At 21.1% G+C, this 26844-nt stretch overlaps 1 protein-coding gene across 1 annotated transcript in view; it reads left to right on the plus strand.

Moving 5' to 3' along the window:
- The first annotated feature begins 2501 nt into the window (after nucleotides 1-2501).
- Nucleotides 2502-26844, plus strand: part of LOC105735659 (uncharacterized) — a 341613-nt gene continuing 317270 nt past the window's right edge. Inside the window, exon 1 of the mRNA XM_086903444.1 lies at nucleotides 2502-2795. The gene's annotated coding sequence lies outside the window, so the exon portion shown is untranslated. The remainder of the gene's footprint in view (nucleotides 2796-26844) is intronic.

Genomic DNA, 26844 nt, shown 5'->3' on the forward strand with positions numbered 1-26844 from the left:
TCAAAATAAGATAAAAAACAAGAATAAACAAAATAAGGAAGTGATTCTACATTTTAATTACTAATAATTATAAGTTTAACTTCTTAAATAAACAAATATTCAATTCAAGTAGTAGAAAGTACAATGATCTTCAAATCTAAATAAATGATTATCATGTATAAGATAAAAAAAGATTTTTATAGAATATTAAAATATCGAAAACTATAATTCAGGAATCATTGTGCTTTTTATTATTTTAATTTATCCTATATTTATTCGTATAAAGATAAAAAAATTTGCTTGTACTTATCGATTTTTAATCAATAAAATTAACAATTAAAAAACAAAACTAAAAACTCGTATTTTATATTTTTGGAATCTAAAGCCAAAAGTTATTTTATAAATAATGAATTTTTAGTGAGTTTATCCAATAAAAATCAAAAATATTTTAAAATGTTTATGCATAACATTTATATAAAAATTGAAGTACATTAATATTTTTTTTATGATTATTTAAAGATAAGTTTTGTATGTATGTAAGTTTAACATCTTTAAATTTAATTAAAAAACAAGGAACATATATTATATAATAACATATAATAACATTTAAAATTTTTAATTAAAATTTTTAATTTAAATAAATTTAATTTATTGTACAATATTATTAACATTAATAATAATGTTAATAGATTATGAAATGTTTTGTTGAACTAAAAAAAGTGAATTATCTAATAAGAAATTGAAATTATAATAAATTAAAAAAAAAATGTTAATATAAGAAATTTAGTATGAGATATATATTATAGAGATGCAATATTAATTTTATTATTATTTTTTTTGTATTTTATAAATGTGTAAAATAAATACATATTAAATTAATTTTATTTTTTTCAAATAGAATTATATATTTAATATACTAAAAAATATTAAATTTTTATTTTTATCTAAAAAATATTATTTTATTAATTTATATATCAACATAAAGTTTGTAAAACTTTATTTATATAAAAAATAAGAATCACACGAAGAAATTGTTTGTTTCTATTTTTAAATATTATTTTTTTGTTAATTTTAATCGTTTGTAAGATATTTTTTTTAATTAAAATTAAATTAATTTTTATAATTTACTTTGATGATATAAACTTTGAAAATATCGAATGCATTTATTCATCAATAACCAGAAATTCCTGATATTTCAAAAAATCGATTAGATGCTTTCCGCTTGATATCAATTATATTCTGAAAATTAAAGATACGAATTGGGTCTAAATTTTTAGTAAAATATAAATAGTACATAATTTATTTAAAAAAGAAACATAATTAATATACTATAAATAATCTTTTCTAATAAAAAATTTGTTGGTGATTTTCAAATCATAAAATATACATACAATATTAATACAAATATATGAATTTTAGAATTTTCAAATTTAATTAGTTTAACTATTTTCAAGAATTTAAGTTAAGGATATTTACAACTTCGTCTACCAGCTTCTATTTAAAATGAAGATTATATAAATAAATCTTTAGCGAATTTTAATTATTTAATAAAAACAATAAATAAAAAATAATAATAATAAATAAAAAATAGGCTTGTAAGATAGAAAATAAAAATTAGTTAATGATTAATAATTTAATAATCAATTAAATTTTGATAAGAAATCAATAATTAAAGATGGCTTTTTAAGAAAAGAAGAAGAAAAATGTATTAAATATGTATCTATTTTTTTCCTCAATCATCAAAATATCATATAAAATAACAATATTTCAAATTATATAAAAGATAATTTATAAAAGAGATCAACAGATTAACAATTGATCAAAGAGAAAATTTTTTAAATCTTTGTTTAAAATCAGAAATTATTGCAAAATTCATCTAGCCTACTATTGACTTTTAATTAACAATCATATTGTAAAGTATCATAATCGAATACGAATATATCCATTTCCTTTCTTAAAAATGAAGAATGATTGGAAGTTTTGAATATTCATATCAAATTGCGCAATCCAAAATAGTTCGTATTGGCTGAGATAGTAGTACAAATAATCGTTTTCCGTGTATTAACCTAGTTTAAGGATATGGAAGATAACTTTTGTGATTCGAAACGAAAGAGATAAGCTAAAGTTAGATCTAGAAAGAAAAAGAAAGAAAAAGCAAACGAGAAAGAAGAATGTGCATGATGCGATGTTTTAAAAAATGTGATAAATTGACACATAAATGCGTATAGGAAGCTTGCTAAGGTCGATTAGATGAGAGAAGAATGATCGTCTTGATGGAAAAATGAACGAGAAAAGCGATGCAAACTGATTGTTGGAAACGTTAGATAGGGTTTCGGGTGAAAGAAGGCCAAAAGAGGGTGAGAGTGTCAGACGAGATTGTAGTGGTGGTGGAAAAGCTTTGGATATATGAAGTAGATATGGTGGCGCTGGTAGCAGGCGCGGGCTAGAGGTAGGGAGACCAGAGGATACGAACCTTGGATAGCGAACAGTGACTCAGTTTGCTTTCGTTAGTCTTTATGGAAGGTTCGTACCGATATTTCGTGTAAATCGTTTTAACGCATGTTATTTTTCTTCTCTATATATTTGATACAATCAGGATTAGGATTTTCTCATTTTCGGAGTAACGACAATAGAGAGGGATGTGAGTAACTGTGTGTCAACGACATAGTGTGCGAATGTAATCGTGATACGAACAGAGATCAATTAGACGAAAGGTATACTCTGTCGTGAGTAAAGTGTCAAATGCCAGCGGACAATGAATACGATGATACGAAGCTGGATCCTCTGCAGTCTATTTCTGCTGGGATACATTCAAGGTTAGTATAGATCACTTTTATTTATAGACATGTTTATCATATATTATCGTATATTAATTACTATCGCGCGTCGTCCGATTCGTTTTTCATTGGATAAAATATCAAACAATTTTAATTTAAATTTGATCTATTAATTAAACGTTGACATTGCTATGAATTTATTAGATCAATAGTCTAATATTGTTAAATACCAATATTGATGCGTTATATATATTTCATTTTAATTTTGCAATATTCGGCAGAATAATTTGTAAATGATCAATAATAAGAAATTGTTTGTAACTCTGAGTTTCCTTGATCAATGTTTTTTCTGTATATACTGTATATACACGCGATATATGGCCACGTGCGTTATCTCGTCGGGCTTTTGGCACTTTGTCATATGAACAGAGCAACACTGTTTCTCTTACTACTTTTTTCACTAACTAATGTTTTTGTAATGTGACACCTGGCGTTCAAATAGATTGCATTTCCTCCGAAACAAGTTTAAAGTTTTAGAGAAATACTGATCGCAGATTTGTAAATTACTATTATAAAATGCAGAGAAAAAATTCTGACATTCTATAATAATAAGATCATATTCTTGATAGACGCTATTATAAATTTTATTATGTTGTTTTTCGAAAAGTATTTCGAAAAAGTAGACTCGTAATTCATCGATCTGATTTTTTTTCTATGTATCAATTCTTAATGTTATGACATTGTTTTTGACATTCTATTCTGCTTGATGCATCTTTATTGTATCAAAATAATCTAATCTTAATAATGTTGTTTTAAAGATAAAACAATATCCAAAAAAAGTACGTAGCATGGTAATTTTTATTTTGTTTTATCTTTACTTTACGTATGATATTTCTTTATTGATAGGATTGATAGGATGTTTTTATTTCGTATAGAGATTAAAAGTAATAGAATAATAGTAACGTTTATCGAGTTAATTTTCAGATTTTATTTTTTTTTTGACTTGTGATTGTATAAAAATGTTCAATTTTCAATTTTCATTTTTTTTCTTTCTTTATTGGTAAAAAAAGATTAGCGGAACACTATACGTTAATTGAACATCCAACTTCAAAATTAATTTTCTATACGGATAAAGAACCGACTGTAACGATCGTTCCTGCTAAATTAAAATGTAATATGATATAATTAAAGAGATATTGACATAAAAATCGCTCACTTAGAAACTTAACTAGTTTTAAAGTTTTTTTCTATAATTATCCGGCTCGTTTTTTATAATCAAGAATTCAACCGGAATAAACTTGAAGAATATTCATCAGAATTCGCGAATTTCCACTTTATTCCTTGTTGACGAGGAATGAAGCATGAGAAACGATTCTTTTCATTATTCTAACTTTTCCGCGAGTTTCTTAAACAATAGAGATGAAAAAACATTCTGAATGATCGTGAATCTGCTTGTTTCATCAGTTGTTTCATAGAATGTCGATGCAAATTCTTGTTATTTCTGTTATTTAAAATTCCTTTTTTTTTTCTTTCTTTTATAATATGTTTATAATCTAATCTTATCATTGGAAAGGTGCAAAATATATAAAAATGGAACACCATCCGTCTTTTTTTTCTTAAAATCATATTCCTTTATGCACGGTTTTTCATTCACTATATATCACGTGTTAATCGACATAGCTTGAGAATCTCGTATATCGAACGCAACTTGGAACGATCCTCTTTAAACGATATGACACGTATTTAAATTGCAGGATAATACACTAACACATGAATTTCTTATCAATTGCTTCTCTTTGTGGAATCTATAGAAGAATTAATGTGACCACATGATTGTTTGGATTTTTAGATTTGTGATTTTCATTCAAAAATATATAGAAGTGATTGTTTATTTGTTTATATTTTTTGTATATTTTTTATGCATTTTTTATTTTGTATTGCTTATTTTATATTATTTTGTATTCCTACGATATTTAGATTAATATTTATACATATAAATATGATTTTTGAAATTTGAGTTTTTACAAATCTTAACATGTAATGTGGATAAGTGGTGAAAATATACACATTGCTACATATTTTATATATTTTTATAGTATAAATCATTTAATTCAAATTAGAATTTAAATTATATTGATATTTTTTTTTATTCTCATAATTCTCTATAATCGTTATCAATAGTTTCAATTATTTATGTTCAGTTTAAATTATTAAAAATATCTTCTCCATTGTTTTATTAATTCAGAAAAAAGTTGGAATATAGTAAATTTTATAAATTTTCAAGTTCAAGGTCTATAAAATTCAAGTTTGTGCTTTTTGTCAGATTTTTGTATAATATATTTTCATATAAATCTTCATATTGAAAACTAAATTCTTCATTCAAGATTCATTTCTATTAGATTCTTCTTTAAAATTTATATTTTTTATATTAATTTATATTAATTTATTAATGATTATTCATATATCATTATATAAGTGTATCTAATGTACTTTTCTGAGAAAAAAATCTTTATGATTTTAATAATCAAAATTTTTCAAATCATTGTAATAAATAATTTTTGAAATATCTTTGTTTGTACTCGATCAACCAAACTTTAATAAATAATATTTTATAATTCGATTACATTATTGATGTCAATTATTGATAATTTGAAACTAAAGTTGAATTATTTATAGTGCTAAAATATAAATTCAAAACCAAAAATTTAATGTCACATATTGTTTCGAATACAGTGTGACATTAAGCAATTGAAATATTAGTTTTTAATTATAACTGTTTTATACAATAGAAATTAATTTTTCTTATCGATAACTATTACATGCGAACGAAATAGAATTTCTCTCATTAATAATTATTCTTAGCAAAGAAAAAATTTTTATTTATAATAGTTATTTGTAAAACTTTAAAACTTTGATATTTGTTAATTGAATTTTGAAAAATTTTCTTTACATTTTATGACGTTTATCTTCATTTTAAATAACGAATAAGTTTTTTTTTAAATGATTCTTTCAAAATATTATTGGAATAATTTTTATTTTTGATCTTTGCTTAAAATGAATTTTGAAAAAGAAAATATTATAAAATACACTGTATATACTGCAATAATAAATCGATAAATATTTAAAGAAATTATTAGTGGCTTGATTTTTAGTTCTTTGATTTTAGGAGTTAGTTGACTTAGCACGAATGCCGATTAAAATTTTTCTAATAACTAGCTCGAACAATTAGAGAAATAAAAAATCAAATTTATTGAATCAAGTTTATTGCATGAAGTTATTACTTATAACAGCAAGATTCTAATTATACCAATTATGCGAATGTTTCTATACTAGATATTTTTAAAGTTTTTTTCTAATATTATTCCATGAGAGTCTATTAACTTTAATTATGCTCTATATATTCTAATGACTATATTTAATTAGAGAGAAACTATTATGATTGCAAGTCGGGCCTTCTTTTTCCTCTTCGAATCAGCAAGAAGTCAAGAGTGAGGCCCGAGAGGGTAGAATCACCCCTTGGGAGATAACCAACTCTAAATCATTTCCCTTTAGTGCGCTTGCGAGTGGGATGTGCCCTAGAGAGGAGGGTTAGCCACCGGTGAGTGGCCGTCTGGCGATTTCCCGCTGGATCAGACCCGGACGCTTGAAATTACCAAGAATAATTTCACAGGACCTATGATCCTTTGGTTAATAGTCTTGTGGTGACATGCCGATCTATAAATTAGGAAACTTTTCATTTTCCAAATGTTTGAGAACAAATCTTCAAACTGACAAATTCCACAAGTTTTGTCTGATAATCACATCTGAGATCACCTCTCATTTGATCTAACAGATAGTAATCTTAAAAAACAGTAAGATCATATTTAAATTTCGTTAAATTTCTCATTATAAAATTCTTAATAATGTGTCATTCTTTAACATTCAAATAAGAATTCTCCAGATTGAAAATTGTAAAAGAAAATTGTCATTTCAAGGTTTGTTAAAAGTTTGTCATGAAAAATAGTCGTAAAATAGAATTTAATACGATGATCTAAACTTGAACAAAGTTTTTGTTTTACGAATATTTTTCTTCTTATTTAAATTTTTCCATTTTTTATATTTATTTTTCATTAACTGTGTATCATTAATTATAGCTCCATACTCTTCATTTAACTCAAATCAGTTATATAGGATAAGTTTCGTTGAACTTTATTTTGTATAATTGATTTTGAATAGCAAAGAATAAAATGAAAGTGAAATCTCCAAATATCGTTATATGATCAGAAATTTTTCGTTTTTTCTTTTATTTTCTTCTTTTTATTTTTCATTTTAAAATATATTTATTGCACGATTTACTGTTCCGTATGATTTTTTTTACACGAAAGAAAAATGATCAATTATAAAACAATAGTAAATAAAAAAAACCGATATAAGTTATAAAAATATTTATTTTAAATATTTTTAAAAGAAATATTGGTAAAACTGTAAAAAAGTTACCTCCGATTTTGAAATATGTTTCAGAAATCAAACAATATTTTAAACAATTTTTTTCTATACATATGAGCAATAGTTAGAATAAAATACAAATATGTAATAATATAAAATAAAAAATAAATATAAAAAGCAAATCTTGGATTTGTTATAAATAATAAAAACTAATTGTAAATATAAAACATATCATTTCAGTTAATGTTAATTTTATTCATTTAAGGATCGTTTATATTTATCAAAAGTTCTCTAGATGAATAGAAAAATACTAACAATTATATGATGATTTCTGCTCGATATAGATTCAAATATTAATTAAGATTAAGATATTTCAAACCTACTATTTTTTGCGATGAGATTTCAGGAAGAAATCTCATCATCTCATTATCTTTTTTTCACCGATTTTTCTGTTATTATATAATAATTGCCATCGTTAATATTAACAAAAAATATATGATATATGTTTATATATATGTTTACACGGTTGCATATATATAATTGAACTTTTACATAATAATAGTATTTTATTTAATTTATTTATTTATTTATTTATTTTTTATAACAAAAATTATCTTTTCAGTCTCTTTCGATTGATTTCCCGCTTTAATGATAAATGAAGCTATTTAAAAGAAAACTTATGATGAAATAGTTAAAATTGAAAAAAATCGCAAAATAGCATAATTACTTATTATTTATCTTTATATTTTTGGATAATTTCCCATTCATTTTTTATTTTATGTTTTCAGAGATTTTTTATATTCACTAATTCTTTTAACCGCGGTACAATAATCAATTTTCAAATTTTTTATTCTAATATTATATTATTGCATATTATTATATATTATTGCATATTAAATAATTAATTTTTGTTGAATTGAGTTATTGTTTCATACAAAAATTATAAAAACAAAAAAACGTGTAAATTGAAATCTCATATGAAAAATATTATAATATACATAGAAAAAAAGATTATTTAGTATTAGTAAAAAATTATTTATAAAAAAAAATGCATAAATCGAAGGATGGATGTTCATCGAAATTCATCGATTAATTTTAATGCAGTGATCCAAAAATTGAACTAGAAATGAATACATTAATTGAAATAAAAAGATGAATGAGTTTTCACGATCAGTTGCAGTTAATTTTCCATCTTCTTTCAAAAGATTTTATGTCCCAATAAATGCTATGTAACTACATTTGATCGTTTAAAAATTTAATTAAAAAATTGCTTTAAACAAAATTTTGCTTAAAATCCTTTTTACAATAAAAAAATATTTCGAATATTTTTTTTCGAGGAATTAATTAATAATTAAAATTTGTCATTCAATAATTGTGATCTTACTAATTATACTTATTATTCATACAAATTGAATTTTTTTAAATATTAATTTTTTTCTTTACTGTTATATTTTGTATACTCAAGGTAAATTTAAAAAATTAAATTAAAAAAATTAATTTTGAAATTCTAAAAACACAATATATTATATATATGCTTTGAGTTAGTTATAAATTATTATATAAATCTCAATATTTGAATAAAATTTTTTATAACTTATGCAATTATAGATATACTTTACTAATAAATAATTAGATGTTACTGACAATTAGGACAACTATTCTAAGCGTTAATAATGACAAATGAAAAAGAAAAAATTCTCATTAAAAATTAATTTATGACAAAAAATCCATGTATTAAAGCATATTTTGCATCTCTTAATATTCTTCATTTTGCTATTTTCTTCATTTGTATCGCGAAAAACTACATGCCATACAAATGGTTATGGATGTCTTATACGTTAATGCGCTAATGAAATACAGCTTCATATTTTATAGTTTCATCCAATATCATTTTCATCCGCTACAAATAGGTATATCGTTTCATTATTTTATTATCTTTTTAGAATTTTCATTTGTGTCTACACTTTTTCTTTGAGTCTGAATATTTTTATCCATCATATGAAGTTGGGTTTCAATTTTATATAAGATTAATTTTCTTATATTCATTGTTTTTCATAAAATCTATTTATTTCATAAAAAATGTAATAATCGTAATAACGAAGACGATCTCATTCAATTTTATTATAATATCATGAAATTATTGATTGATTAATTATTATTGATTGATTTCATTAGATATGGAAAATTTTTAATATATAATTAGAGATGATATCAAGAGCTTATAATTGTTTATTGTTTATAAATATTTTTGTTAAAAAAAGTATTTTGTTTTAATTAGCTAGTAGATAATTCTTCTGTAATATAATTGCAAATAAGAGTAATTGTATAATTGAATAATTTATAAGTATTTTGTTAGATAAAATTTAAATATAAAAATTAATTAGAAAATTAAAAAATTTTTTTATTCTTCTGAAACAAGAAATATAATCCTTTTATAAATTATTCATTTTCTATCGATTAGTTCAGATTTTTGAAAATAAAAAGATAAGTATTTGAAATGAAATAAAATTTAATATAAATATTTTATTATAACATTTTCATTTGTTGAGAATCAAAGAAAAAAGAAAGTTAAGTAGAAAAAAAAGAAAGAATTTTTATAAAATTTTAAATTTTTAACATTTGATTGAAATTTAAAAAAATTGTACATTTATACTTCATTGTTACAAGATTTAATGCAATCGTTACAAACTCTAAAGTAAGAAAATATTGCGAAAGAATGGCTTAATACACTGCTGGATTTCCCGTAATACCTAGTACAATCATAAAACTTTAACTTATCCACATTGCAAATAGAAATCCGCAGAACGCCTCCAACTTAAACTACATAAATCTTTGTAACTGAGGATTACTTTTCGTTTTTTACAATGTTCCTATTAAAGAATGTGTTACTTACTATGCCAACAATAGAAACTTAAGATTTAAAAGAAAATTGATTAATTATAAAAAAAATATTCAAATTGATAGAAATAATAAAGTTTAATTAAAATTATAAAAAATTTCTCTTTCTATAAATTTGTGATAATCTTCTAATATATTTTTTATTTTTAGATCGAGTGAAATTTTTGTTATTGATATGTAAAATAAAAACAATTATTTTTTTAACTGTAAATTAATTTTCTATTAATTGCGCATATTTATTTTACTTATTATATATCTATATACTATATACTATATACTATATACTATATACTATTTTACTATATACTATATAAGTATATACTGGCTATATTTTGCTAGCTATAAAAAATATTTGCATACGTATTTATTGTAATCTTTATAAAATTAATCAAGTCCAAATATATATTACATCATATAATTATACTTTCATATGACAATGAAAATTTAAAACTATGAAAATGAAATATAGAACATGATAAAAAAAACGCTGTTTTGAAAAATAATGTAGTATACATATATTTATTCTAATATATATTATACTATAATAAATATATATCATATACATATATAAATATTCATTATATTTATTGTAATCATTATATTTTAGAACTATATTTAAGAATATTTTAACTTTTTAATATCTTATTTTTACTATTTTTAATATGAAGTAGATTATAAAATTATTTTATGCTTTTAATATTTGTCCTATAAATTTTTAGTTCATGCAAAAATTAAAATTAATTATTTAAAATAATTAAAAATAACTTTGGTAGATATATTGTTTTCATATAGTAATTCTATACATTTTATATATATATTCTCTATAAAATAATCTTATATTTTAGAAAGATTGATGATACATTCGATTAAATTTTTTTAATTTTGTGAATTTTTATTTTTGATTAACTTTATGACTAGTGCTATTACTAGCCAGTATTTTTTTTCCTAAATAATAAATATAAAAAAAAAAAAGAATGAAACAGAAAGAAATTTGTAATATCATTCGATCAAAATAAAAGCTTATTATATTAAATTTCTTTTATAGATATTTACAATATTTATATTACAAACATTTATAAAGCATTTATGTTATATGACAGCATGTATAAAGTTAAAAAGCAAAAAAACATTTTAAATATTTTCTATTAATATATTTATAAATATTTTTTTCATGCAATTTAGTTTATTTAATGTGATTATTTTTTATTGTTATTCACTGTTATTAATTGTCATAATTATTTTAGTTCATTTCAATATTTATTTCTAATTATATATATTATTTTTATTTTATAATTTGTTATAATATTTATTTCTGTTTCTAATATATGATTTTATTATATTACATATGTATTATATTATATTTTATATTATATCAATTTATCGTATTTTATACATTTTCTATAAATAATATAGTGTTCGAGAATGTTTTGTAAACTAATATTAAAATATCTTTAATAAAAAAAATATAGAGATAACATTATGAATAAAAATAAAAAATAAATTATGTATTAATGTATTAAATTGTATTAAAAAGAAACATTTATAAATATATAAATATATTTCAAAATATTTTTTTAATTTTTGAGATTATAAAATCTTGAAAATTACTAAAATATAATACACAAGTAATTTTAAAATGTTTTTATATGAAATAAAAAAATATATTATTCTATTCAAAACTTTAAAAATCTTTGTTTCTTCTAATAATAAGAATGTAAACATTCTGTATATTTATTAGGAATTATACGGTTCTACAATTATTTCGTACACAATTTATTCGAATTTCAAATTTCTATTCGATTGTTTTTGAATATCGGTCGAAACCAGTCACGGAATAATCTTGCATCGAAGATTGTAAGTAGTAATTAATAATATGCAATTGAATTATCTGCTTGTATATTGCATCATAAAATAAGCAACGATATCGATATAGAAACATGTATATGTTCTCAAAACCGAATCTATTTTAATAGGGATACGTGATTACCAATAATGGGAAACGCTAATGAAGAAGCGTGTAATAATTTCAGGACAACATAAATTCGACAATTACACAATTGCTAGCCACAAGTAATAAATACATACAGAATATTTTCGAAATCATTATAAGTAAGTAACATATGATGACTTTATATACAAAAATAAGTTGAAAAAAAAATAATATTTTTTCGTTTTTAAGATTTTGTTCCCAATTGTTTTAAATTAAAAATTTTTCAAATATAAATAAAATTGGCTAATTCCCGATTAAATACAAATGAAATATTAAATCATTATTCTTCATGTGGAAATAATAATAAGTACATAAAATAAAATTTTATTATGTTATGTTATGTTTTCGTTTTTAAGAAATTAAACATTTATAGTCAAGAAAGCGAATAAATGGCGAATTTTAAATTTAATTTTTTCTAAAATTAACTTTTAAATGACAACACTTATTCTATATTTTTTTCTTTTTTTCATACATAAAATTCCTTTTTATAAATATTTATATCTATCAAAATTCATTCACATACACAACAATTGAAAATTATTCACCTATACTTGAAAATCTATTTCATTTATATTTAAAAATTCCTCAAACTTAATTTATTTTTTATTAATTTTTATTTAATTTATTGAAAACGAAAAAAATGTTTTTCTTTTTTTTTCGATTTATTTTTATACATAAAATCATTATGTGGCCGATTGTATTAGAGTGTCTCATAAGCGTCTTTCGCATCACGCTAGGAATGACTTTAATTGACTATTTTTATATAAACAGGCTTATTTATTAATCGTTTATAGCATCCATTTCAGTTGTCTCAGAGCTCTTTTAAAATATATTTCGTTGGTGACATAGTCTGTTTTAAAACTTTTTTCTACAATATGGATAATCAAAGGAAGCATTTGCTTCGTTGCTTAAAAAAAGATAATAGTGCAAATATACGAAATTTGTACCGTTTACAGGAATGGTGCTACGACTATTACGACTATCCGCAATTGGTTTAAGAGATTTAGAGCTGACAATTTTGACTCGAAAGACAAAGACCGCAGCGGGCAACAACGACGGACCTTATCAAGGCCATGCTAGCTGAAAATCCGCGATATAGTGTGTGCGCGAGATAGTGGATACCACTAACATTCCCAGGATAACGGCACATAATCACCTGATCAGGATGGGATATGTCGATCGATGAGAAGTTTGGGTTTCACAGCTATTGACGGAGACCGGCCTTATGAACCGCGTCTTTACGTGCGATTTGCTTCTCCAGCGCATGAAAGAGATCCTTTCTTAAAGAGGCTTGTCATTGAAGACAAGATTTGGATTTTGTATCAAAATATGCATCGAAAATGCACTTGGTCTAAGGACAATAGACTTTCAATTGTCGCGAAGCCTGAACTTCAACCGAAGAAAAATCTTTTATTTATTTGATGGGATTGGAAAGGTGTCTATTATGAGCTTCTTCCAAGGTGAAACCATTAATTCTGCAAAATATTGCAATCATCTGTAAGAGAAAAACTGTTACAGTTTGGGATGTTCTACCTTCATACTTCCCAGATCTTGCTCTATCCGACTATTACTTGTTCCTGTCATTAAAAAAATTCTCTCTGTGGTAAACGAATCCAATCCGTAAGCAAAATAAAAACGCATCTCGAGGAATATTTTGCAAGTAAGCTCCAATAATTTTGAAAAGAGGGAATAACGAGGCTTCCTGAGAAATGGAGAGAAACGATAGAGCAGAACGGTTCATATATAACGCAATAAATCAACAAATATCGTGTATTTATTTCGTATCAAAGAAAAAAAAACTTATGGGACACTCTAATATAATGATTTCCGAAATATTCTGTATATATTTGGAAATACGTATAAGAATATAAATATCAACTAAATTTAGTCTATTATAATAAAATTAACTTTACTTTTAAAAATATTTCTTATATATTAGAATTTATTGAAAAATAAAATTTTTTAAATCATTTTCAATATTGCGTATATTACAATAAGATATAGATACTTATACATATATAACTATCATATAAAAAAAAATCAAAAAATATTTTGATGATACATAGATTATTATTATTAGATTATTATTTAAAGGAATTAAATCTTTTTAAAATATGATAATATTATTAAATCTAAAAAAAGACAAAAATAAAAAAAAAATATTAAATAAATTCTTGAAATCTCTTTTCATCATTATAATATTAAAGAAAATAAATAATACAATAATATATATTAATTAAAAAAATTACAAATTATGTTATTGAACACAATGTTAGATTTAAACTTCTATATCTTCTAATCTGATTCTACAAGTATAATCTAAAAATTATCGAAATTGATGAGATTTTTTCTATTCGAATAATTACAAGGAAAGAATAAAAGAAAAAATATAGGATATATAATATTAGATTCGAGACATTTATGTACTACGACAAATGTTTTTTCTTACAATTGACCAAAAAATGTAAACAAATTACATATAAATTGAATTCATAAACTGGAATTCATAAATTGGAAATTTAATATTTTTTAAGAAAACGATCGATTTGCGATCTATGATGCCTTTGAGACTTTTTATTTTTGCTATATATTATTTTTGCATAGAGTACAATGCAAAAAAAAAAAATTGAACTTAAATTTCAAAATCACCGATCAAAAAATAAAATCACGCTATAATAAATCTTTCTTTATATTTATTTTTTATACATCTTATATATAAAAAATCTTTAAAACAAAAATATCCCGCACATATAAAAGCAATTTCATTGTTACAAAAAATTAAGACGAGTTAAAGAAATATAAGTATTTCTAAAAAAAAACATATTTATAATTAACATATATTATAGAAAACTATAAAAATTTTATTCATTTGATATATATTCATTATATAAAAAATGAAATATTATCAATTGAAGATTCTCATAAAGTTAATTGATAATAGAAATAAGCTTAGACTTTGTTCGCATCAATTAGTTAATTCATCTAATTAATGATTTTTTATCATTTGATTTCCTATCAATTAAAACCCATTTTTATTTTTTAAAACAGAAATATTGCTGATATTGCAATGATTAATATAAATTCATATTCTAAGTAAATTATTAAATTTTTGTTGCGTAATTTTGAAATTTAAAATTTGAATTTTGTCTCGTTTTTATTTAAGATTATTACTTTCATAATGATATTATTATTATTTCTTTTCTTATCCATAAGAATAAGGATAGAAAGAAAAATCATTAAATATTATTATTTAGAAATTATTAAAGATTTAAAAATTATTTCAATATATAAAATTAAGATAAAGATAAAGATTAAAAACATTAAATTATATTCAATTATTAAAATATATTAAATTATTAAAATAAAAATATGTTAAAATGTTATATGGTGAATTGTGCTCTAAACTTTTGTTTTTTTTTTTTAAATCAATTTAAGCATTCATAGAGAAAAAAAATATTTAATAATTTTTTATAATAAAGATTTTCAAATCAACTTTTTTTTAAAATTTAACAAAAACTTTCTTTAAAATTGTAAAATTGAATAAATCTTGCCTTGTAAATTATCATATTGTATATTTCATTATATTGACTTATATTATATTGATTAGTGTGTTATATAATTACATTATTGCATTTTCAAATAAATAAATAAAACAAAATAAATTTATCTCGAATAAAAATGGCGATTCAAAAAAATTATTTAATTAATTTTAAATAAAAATTCATTGGAAAATTTAAAAAAATAAAATAATAATTAAAAATATAAAGTTATAGAAGATTAATATTACTTAAAATGATACTTTTTTAGAAATTTGTATTATAAAAATTTTTTTCACGAAAACATTTCTATTTCTCGTTTTTGAATTTTTTTATGGTCTAATTTTTTTTTTCATAGTCATTAAAAGTAAAGACCGTAATTACTTAATTATTACGACAATAATGAAATTAATTGTTGAAATCAGAAATTTTTTCTTTACTTTACTTTTATCGCATTTACATCGGAAAATTCCGTTTTCATTATTTTTCATTCATGGTAATACAAATTTAAATCGATTCGTAAACAGAAATTTTGACAATTATTCAAAATAGAATACTTATTTACTTGAGAAAAAAATATTTTAAATGAAGCCATGCATACAACAGTAATATTATCGAACGAAATATTGGGAATAAAACACTATTGTTTTTTGAAATCTTTTTAATAATCAATAATAAGAAAATATTTGTTTGAAAATTTTTTTCTTTCTTTATTTATTCAATTCAAACATTTTATATACGAATATTCTCGTTTGATTGATATATTCAGATTGTAAATTAAGAAAATACAAAGTTGTTTATTTTTTAAATATATAGAATAATAGAAATGAAAAAGAGAAACATATTTTTAAAATTTTTTTATTTAAATAATTTATTTAAGATCATTATTTTCGTGATTTTTTTTCAAATCAAAATTCATGCAAATTTGTTTTCAGTCATATAAATACACGATAACAGAATGCTTCAAATTGCAGTAACCTATATTATAACAATTTTATTTAGATAGTAGAATTAAATTTTTATGATAGACGTAAAGCGAATTACAAAGGAAAAGGAAGATAAAAACAGAATCTAAGGAATATAAAAAAATATTTAATAAAATGAAATAAAATAATATTTTTCTAAAAAATAAAGATGCAACAATATAAAAAAACTCATTGAAAAACTATGATTTTTTAAGATTAAATTATATTTAAAAATGTTTCTTTTCAATATTATTTCAATTTGTTTCTATAAAAATTGACAAAGTTTTTTGAAAATTTTTCTTGTACTTTCACAAATGTTTCCTTTTAATATTCGAATAATCGGATTTAAATTAACTCCTAAAGCTAGTAATAAATATTATTTATTAATAAATTATACATCATGATGATTGCGTAATCAGTGAATATTGCTTATTCATTGATTATTTTGATAATTGGGATAATATCTAATTAAATTATACGGTATTGGAAACTGATGATATTTCCCTTTAGATAATTTTACGAGGATATAATATATTAATTCTTGTCGCGATTGAGGTTTTGTACGTGTTACTGCTCTTGTTAAAAATCTTTAATAACAGTAATAGAATTAATTATACATTGTGGACATCACATTACAGCAACGAACTTGTGAACCATCTTGTGTACCACTGTATCATAATGCATTTATATTTAATTTGATTCTGATAATTTATATTTGATTCTGTTATTTTTTTAATATAAAATGTTATACTTAAGAAGATATACATTATTTCGGGATATCATATAAATATCGATGAATCGATTGAAAATTTTTTCAATATATTTATCATAAATAAATTTTATGATATTGATTTTATTCTCAATTTAATGTTAATTTAATATCAAAAGTAATTATTCTTAAATTTTTGTTATATCGAATAATCATTGACATTTTTTATCAAAAAAATTCTTTAAAGGATTTTATAATTTCTTAAAAAAGAATATTCAGAATGTTAATATATTTATGAAACACGATTTAAAAATTTTGGAGACTAAAACAAATACAAAAATTTGTATGAGAAATTTTGCTTTATAAAACCAAAAATTTTACAAAGCTTATCATACGAAATTTAAATTGAAATATTTCTATTTAAATAACCTTTATTTTGAAATCCTTTTGATAGTATTTTTTTTTTATAGAATAACATTATTGCATGATTAGTATATTAAAAAATATATGAGTCTATTTAAAAAAATAAATTTGATCTTTATATTCTTCATATGTTCACTTGCAAAAAAATTAGTAATATTAAATTATATTTATTTCTTTTTTATTTATACCACTTTTATATGAAACATTTTTTCAAACAATGATTAATTCAAATGTAATTTGAAATGCGAGGTTTCATCTTATATATTTCTTTATAGATTTTCTAAACTCTATTTCATGATGCAATGATCAAATATTGTATTAATCTCTATTTTGTATTAATCGATATTTTTTTATTTTGTGAGCTGTATGAGTCGATGCTCCATTTATTCATAGTATTGAAAATTGTTTTGTATTTTTAATGGAACATTACATAATCGAATTATGTGAATTTCAGGAAATATCAAGTCAGTATTTAATGTATGAGAGAGGAAATGTAAATCGATAAAATATTAATTTTTTTGACATTATATTTAGAATCATAGAATAAATTAGTACAAAAAAAATTAGTACAAAAAAGTAGTATAGTTTTATTTAAAAAAAAAATTGAAATTGCACTTCTGTAATGTATATCTGCAAAAAATCGCATGGTATAATGATATTGCTTGTTAAAATTTTCCTATATAATTTTTTTTTCTATTTTTAATAAAAAGAGAATTATTAATCCAGTTAAACTAAACTTTGAAATCTTAGAAGAACGTTTTAACTCGAACAATAATTTTCATTGATTAGCTTATTACGAAAAACTTCAAAAAACAAATGTACATAACAGAAGATCATAAAAATGTAAATATTGATCACATTAATTTTGTTCGCGAGATTTGTGAGAAAAAAGAGTTTTTATTCGTAAAAATTCCTCGTATAAAAATCTTTTTCTATTATTATCAATCGCCGATCTTTATTGAATTTAAATAAAGAATGATATTATCTGAGAAGATTGCCGTTTTTGAAAAGAGTTTAGACATTTATAATTGTATTATATTTTTGACTTTTTATTTATATTTCAGTTAAGTTCGATAGCAAATAATACATACGGCTGACTCAACAGTAACCAACATCATTCTAATTCGAGAAATTTTCTTCTTGGATGTATTACTGACCACGATATTATTGGTTATTATCGTACCCAACCAGGAAACTGTAATCCTCTTCAATTGAACTAGAAAAGGATTTTCTGAGAGCACGAGTCTCACTTGTAAAGAAAGTCTCGAATAAGTTGTACTCTAAACAAGAGATACGATAAATAGTTTTCTTCTATCATCATATCGTATTTGCCTCTCAAAAACGGAAAAAAGTTTCTTTTTATAAATATCCTCAAAATGAAAAAATTTTTATACTTGATAATTGATTAAAGATTTGGTCTACATAAGATAGTATGATTTTTTTCATATTTTTTAATTATTAATATAGTTACATGGCTCTAAAGTAGTCAATCTTTAAATTGCTGAAAAATAAAATTATTATTTACAATCTTACTATTTTTTTAATGTCATTAATTTTTGATTAATAAGTAATGTAGTGTAGTGTAAGTGTACTAGATATATATTTATATCGTACCAAATTTAATTTGGATATTATTGATAATTTTGGAATTATACATATTTTCAATTTCAATTTTAAAAAGAAATTAAACGGAGTTCAGTGTTCTTTTTTATGTCATTATAAAGAGCAAAGTCTTAGCTTTAAAATAAAAAAAAAAATTAATTGCTACTGAGTTATAGTAATTTTTATTATTATTGATACTAATTATGCGTTATCAATCTCAAAATGATCGATCGAAATTTTTGTGTAAAATTATTGCATATTTAATATATTAATCTTTTTCAAACAATAAGCTTTTTAAAATTTTTATCGCTCTTTGAATATCAGGAAAAAGTTTCTTAAAGTATACAAAATGAAATAGGTTGTGTTCAATCGGGACTTTTCATATATAGTAATGAATTACAATGAGAAATTTTAAAAATCTATATGCATAAATAGAGGTAATGACAATACGTACTTGAAGATAAGAAAACCTTTTAAAAATAGATCTTTTCTTATATAAATAAATATTTTTCGAGTTAAGCAAGGCACAAGTACGAAAAATTCGCTAGTCATTAGTCATTAGACAAACTAGCTGATCGCAGTTTCGTCTAAATTATTGAAAGTTAATTTAATCATTATAAAATATTATATAGTGTAGCAATAATAATATAATATAATAATATAATAATATATATATATATATATATTATAAATATATAATAAGAATATAATAGTGTAGTGATTATAGTTGTTATAATTGTTATAATTTATATTTAATTTAAATTAACTTTAAAAATTAATAATTAGAATTAGTAATTAATTATTTTGTGAAATTTTATGATGGAATTAACTGACTCAAGTAATTAAATTATAAAATCATGATATTACAGCAATTAGTGCTATATAACTTGTTGAATATCCACTTTCTTTTCATAGTTTATCTTATATTTCATTTTAAAAATTTGTTTATAAATGTCAGGTTCATCCCGGTATCAAAATTATGACGATAGTGCAGTTATATTGTGCAACAGCACAAAACTGGAACATTTGATGAAAAATTTGGATTTTTTAGAAAGTACATTGTTAAATAATTTTTTACTTTAAAATTATATTAAATTTTATATGATTAAAAAACATTTTTATTATCTCATATTTTAAATAATTTATTTATAAATAATCTTAACAAATAAATTTTATTAATTATTTTAAATCCATAAGATCATAAATATATCTAGTAATACAAAAAGAAAATTAATAAATATATAATTTCAATCAAAAAATAATTTTTTTCCGCTTTTGAGATGTGTAAAAGCTTTACTGGCGTCGGACACGATTATCTGTGTGAGAAACCTAGTTCTATAAGTACGCGTGCCGCATTTATAATTGTACTAATACAGTCTACTCATCGTGAAGAAAATACAACATAAGCATCAGTTTCTTCATACATATATATATATATACATATATCTCAATCAAAATCAAAAAGCATTCGACATATGCACTTAACAATCCATTATCACCACTACAATATTATTATTGCGAACGCAAATATATTTATTCTATCAGTTAATTATTATTGAATGCTGAAATAAATTTAAAATATACTGAACTTTAAAGGGTATACAAATGTTACCACGTCAGCTTTATTTGATGATTTGAAAAGAAGAATAATTAAACTTCTCAAGCAGAGAATTATTCAAAGAGAAGCCAGAAATCATTGCAAGCAGTCAAAGCATCATAATTATCTAGAAAAAATTATGATATGAAACAGATTATAACGTATTTGATAAAAGATGTGGTCATTTTCGTGCAATAACGAAACATGACGAAATATTGCGTTAATTGATTTATTGTGTAAAGAATGAGATATATTAATTACACGAATAAAGGAAATTAAAGTTAAATTTTTCATTTTGTGAAAATAAAATTTTTCTTTATAAAAAAACTATATAAGAAACGATTATAAAGATATATAAATTGAATATATACGAAATGTATAAATTGGATGAAAAAGAATTGTTCGAATGTAATTTTCAATGACGTATTATACTATATATACTATAAAGATGATCAAAAATATCATTTTTGGTAAAAATTTGATGAAAATTTTTTAAAGAATATTGAAAAGAAAAAAATAATTATAAAATATAGAATTATACATAATTTAAAATATATAAGCAAAGTTTATAAAATATTTAAATGAAAAAATCATGTAAATATTGTTTATAAAATTATTAATTTACTATTCTAGATAATTATTTTAAAAAATAAAAATAAAAAAAATATCAAAAAATTGATATTGAATTCATTTTCAAGATAATAATACTACTATCGGATTAAAAAATGTTTTTAAACGGAATATTAAAATAATAAAATGATCCAGTATGAAGTAGTCTCAATTTAAATCTACTTAAAAACTTATGGACAAAATTGAAAAAATTAATTCATGAAAAGAAATTACGAAGTAAAAATGAATTTCGAGAAGTCATAAGATTATTATGAAAGAGAATTTCATCCAAAGATTATAAAAATCTAATTTCTTTCATACAACATTTAAAGTAAATATAAAAATAAGCAATCATACAAAAAAGTATGCATATAAAAAAAATATAATAAAATATTAATGAAATATTGTTTCGTGAAAAATTCAATATTACATTTAATCGAAAACTTTTATCCAAAAAACCAAATATTTCATTTTCTTTTCTTTCTTTTAAATAATAAATAATAATTTATTTTTGTTTATTTTATAGTAAATCCCATTTACTTTTCTGTTAAATTTTATTATAATATAAATGTATTTATCAAAATAAATTTTCATATTATATTGAAAATTAGTCTGATCGAAATCTTCATCAGTATAAAAATTATTCATTACAATAGATACAATAGATAAATTTTTCATTAAAATCATAATCATTATCCAAAAAAAGTATTCAATAAAAGTTCGCTGAATCTTATAGTAATAATTTGTCATTATAGTACATCTTTTTTTTCTCAATCAGATTATCATGCAAAATAAAATTATTATAAAAAATAATTAATCATATAATGCAGGGACATATATAAAAACTTAATTAAGATTATATATATTATTATAGCAAAATAGTATTAAATCGATTTCTATCTATAAATGATTTATATCTACATTATTTAAAATATCAGAAAAGTATCGTTGAAATAAAAGGATCAAAAGAAGTGAAATCCAGAAAAAGAGTAAAAACAAAAGAGAAGAAAAAAAACCAAAAGAAATGTTGTAACACAATCGAATTAATGTTTTCAAAATTCTTAATCATTTGTCATTGATGAAAATTTCATCAAAATCGTGTCCATGTAACCATCCGCGTATTGAATCTTGATTAAGAGACAATTTATATAATTATTGAAAAAAATATAATTTATTGAAAAGACGTTAAGCAATGACGCTTATAAGTAATATAAACTGCCGTCATATTATGATCTTATCTTTATCATAACAATTATTTATTTATTATTTATCATAACAATTATTTAAAACAAATTATGGAATCATTAATTATAAATTCCACTAAATTTTATTTATTAACTTTATGCTATATTAGAAAATTTATTTTACAAATAATAAATTTGATATTCATATCAATTATATAAAATAATTAAATATTCTTTTCATCGATGTTAAATAAAATATTTAAAAGACATCCTGGAAGTTCGATTCTAAGCTAAAGCTAAAAAAAACATGAAAATTGATGTACAAAAATATTGATCGAATTAGTTATTCAATTTAATTATTCAATTGCTAATTATAAAGTAATTACAATTTGAATCTAATAAATAACATGCAAGAATTTATTTCATTTATATTCACAATATATATTTTATAAAAAATATTTTATATAAAGATTAAAAGTAATGTTTATAATTCTACAATTTTATCAGACAAAAAATCAATTAAATGATGAGGGAATGAAATTGTTAACAACATCTTAAAATACTCTATAATTATTTCCCTTCATTTAGTTTATAAGTTGGTTCAATCAAAAATTAAGTAGTTTAATGAATACAAGAAACGAAATATTTTTTGTTATATGGTAAAATAATTCTTTATGTAGTAATTTTTTCACTACAAGAAATTATCTTGAAATCTGAAATTATTCGATATTTTTAAAAAAGAAATTTGAAGTTATGTAATTACTTCATATTAAAAATTTACACAATATGATTCAATGATTTATTATATATTCCACATTGTTTCACATTTAAAAGAGTTGAATGTATAAAAAAAAACTTTTTACTTTATTTTATTATCATATTTGATTTGTAAAACTTTGCAAAATTATATTAAAATTAATCTTAATATTTACAGTTGCTCATGGCACGAGTACAATAGAACATTCATCACTTAGCAGATTCTTTAATTTAATGACTAATATTTATATGTTATATTTATATTCATATATATTAATTTTAAGCTATCTTATATTATAATATATGCATTTCTATGATTGTTTATTTATTATATTTTGGAGAAATAAGCAATAATGTTCCTAACTTTAATTGGAAATTTTTTTATTTCTTTCAATCTTTGAGTGTATATAATATACAATATGTTTTATTATAGTGCTTTTTTTATTTTATAATTTTCAATTTAATTGTTTTTATTATTTTATTAAATTATCATTGTTTAGATCTATATCTCGTTCTATTGGATAACTTATAGGATAGAATTGAGGACATCTTATAGCAAATAGCTATTACTTTTTTTTTATTAATTATTTATTAATTACTTAGTATTTTTCCTTTAACATTTTATTTCTTTAAAATTTACCATTTCCAATTTTCAGTTTATTGTTTGTCAAATTCGAAGCGCTTTCTAAGTTAATTGTCTACTACAATTTTTTTGCTACATAGAATTTTTTTGCCCGATTACTTAAGAGTAATTGATGAGAATAATTAATGATTTGAGAATAGTCATTTAGTATTTTTTTCCCCAATAGAATAAATTCGATCATCTCTTTTGTTTTTATAATTTATAATACGAAATATCTAATCCGTGCATTTCATTCTTCCTACGCAAATTGGTCGAGATAATCCTAGTTAATCGAAAATCAAAAAAGCAGAATTTCAACAATTCTCAAACAAAAAACAATAATTATTTAAATACGAATGTAGTCATTTTATATAATATAATCTTCACAGAATATAATGAATCGATGTAATTATAAGTCGAATTACGATATTTATCTTTTAAATAATTAGATATGTTAAATAAAATCTTTCATTTTTTTTATAAAAAATACAAAAAATTTTAAAAGAATTAAAAATTTTTAGATATAAATGAATTTACATAAAAAATTCTGTATATTAAAGTGTTAAATTTCAAATTAAAACTTCAAAAATTATTTTGTTTAAAACAAATTCAAATAAATTATTGTAATTTTATGAAATTTCTTTTCACAAAATTATAAATCATAGTTCAAAAATCAATACTTTTTCGATCAAAATTTAATTTTTTATTTTATTTATTTTATTTTAAATTATATTATATTTTTTATATATTTATATATTTTTTGTATATTGATTATTATATATTTTCTTTTTTATTCTAGTTAAATGCAATATTTTTTTATGTTTCTTTTATTAGATTTTATATATTTTTTCATTTTTATATATATATATATATATTAGATTTTATATATTTTTTCATATTTTTATGTATATATATTTATATATATTTTTAACGAAATAACAAATTATAATAAAAAATAGTTTTGCTTTCTAAAAATTAAATCTTTATATAAGCTCAAAACTGGAAAAAAGTTTTTTTCTAATTTTACTAGTTAGCATCTAGTATTCGAACCGCTGTATAAAATTTCGATATTCATGATAGAATAGATATATACAAGATAAAACACGATTTTTAAAACACGAATATGATAGACTAGTAATAGCAGTCTTCTCAGTTACAAAGTAAATCAAAAATCATTTAAAAAAAAAATCATTTGAAATCATTTTTCAATTGAAGTTTAAAAACTTTTAGTAATAATGTATATTATATCTATTTTTTATCATAGTAAGATAATTTCCATAATAAAACCACAAAACATGATAATATAATACACATTACTTTTTTTCTTTAAAACAAATCTAATCTCCCGATTGTGTCCAAATGCTCTCAAAATGATTTTTATTAAGCAAATTATCAATATAGAATTCTAAATAAATGAAGATATTTTGCTTTAATATTTAAAATTCAATTTAAGGAATTCTAGTATACTACATCTCGTATCATTCGGCTAAATTCTTGTATGATTCAATGTATTCTTTAACATCTGCAGTTATCGATTATAATTTTGCATAATAGATTATAATTTCTAATAACTAGCTTATTTATAAGAAATAAACTGTGACTGCCTCATTCATGATATATAAATTTAAAATGATGGTATAATATTTTAATTAAGTTGACAAAAATTTTTCCAATTCTAACATCAAAATCATTTTTCATCTTGAATCTCTTTTATCTTTCGACTTATATCTGTTTCATTATCAATTTTGAAATCTACTAATATGTATTATTATATATGTATGTGTATATATATGTATTATACATATACGTGTGTATATATATATATATGCTTACGTGTACTTTACTCGCAAATTTTAAAATTCAATGCATTATCTGTAATTGTCTATCACTATTTTACTGCTATTTGTAAATAGCATTATCTGCTATTTCAAACTCGATATTTCATCAATAATTGCACATTTCTGTAATAAAATTAATATACTACAAAATCTTTGTTTTCAAAAAACTTGTCCCAACCACAAATATTATACAGATTTTCATTTATAATTTTATACAACAAAACATTTGTTTTGTATAAAATATACAATAATTCCAAAAAAATTCTTTTCTTTTCTAATAAAATATGCAGATAAGTAAGTTATTTTTGTTAATCCTTTTCTTATATAATTGCAATAATTTTCAAAAAGGAAATTGATCTGATTAAGAAAACATTATCGAATATTAATTTAAATTAAAATTATTAAATATCCAAATGGAATATAGAAGTTTTGTCAATCTTAGAGAGACAATTAGATAATAATTGTATAATCTTCTTTATCAAATTATTCTTATAAAAAATTATTATATATTATATAAATATTATCATCCTTCATTTTTTAGAAATAAATTTTTCAATTCAATATTATGTTTTAATGGTTTGGTCTTAAATGAGATATGAAATTAAAAATAATATTATTCTATGAAAATCATTGCCTAATTTCCACATCTTATACATAATCTCATTACTATTTCTTTTTTCAGATAAGTATTGTAAAAAATGTAAAAATGAAAAATTGTAATAATACATTTATTTTAAATATTATCTGATTCGTTAATGACTTTGAAATCTATTCATTTCCAAAATTTTATTTCCATTAATTTTCATCGATTATAGCTATTAGAAATGAAAATAATGAAATAAAGATCAAGTAAAAAGAAAGATTTTTTTTTAGCAGAATGTAATTTATTCAATATTGAATGGATTGCTGAATAAATACATTGTTAAATGAAGAA

The sequence above is a fragment of the Apis florea genome, unplaced genomic scaffold, assembly GCF_048593485.1.
Source record: "Apis florea isolate Af1SG1 unplaced genomic scaffold, ASM4859348v1 contig_2291_pilon, whole genome shotgun sequence".
Lineage (NCBI taxonomy): Eukaryota > Metazoa > Arthropoda > Insecta > Hymenoptera > Apidae > Apis > Apis florea.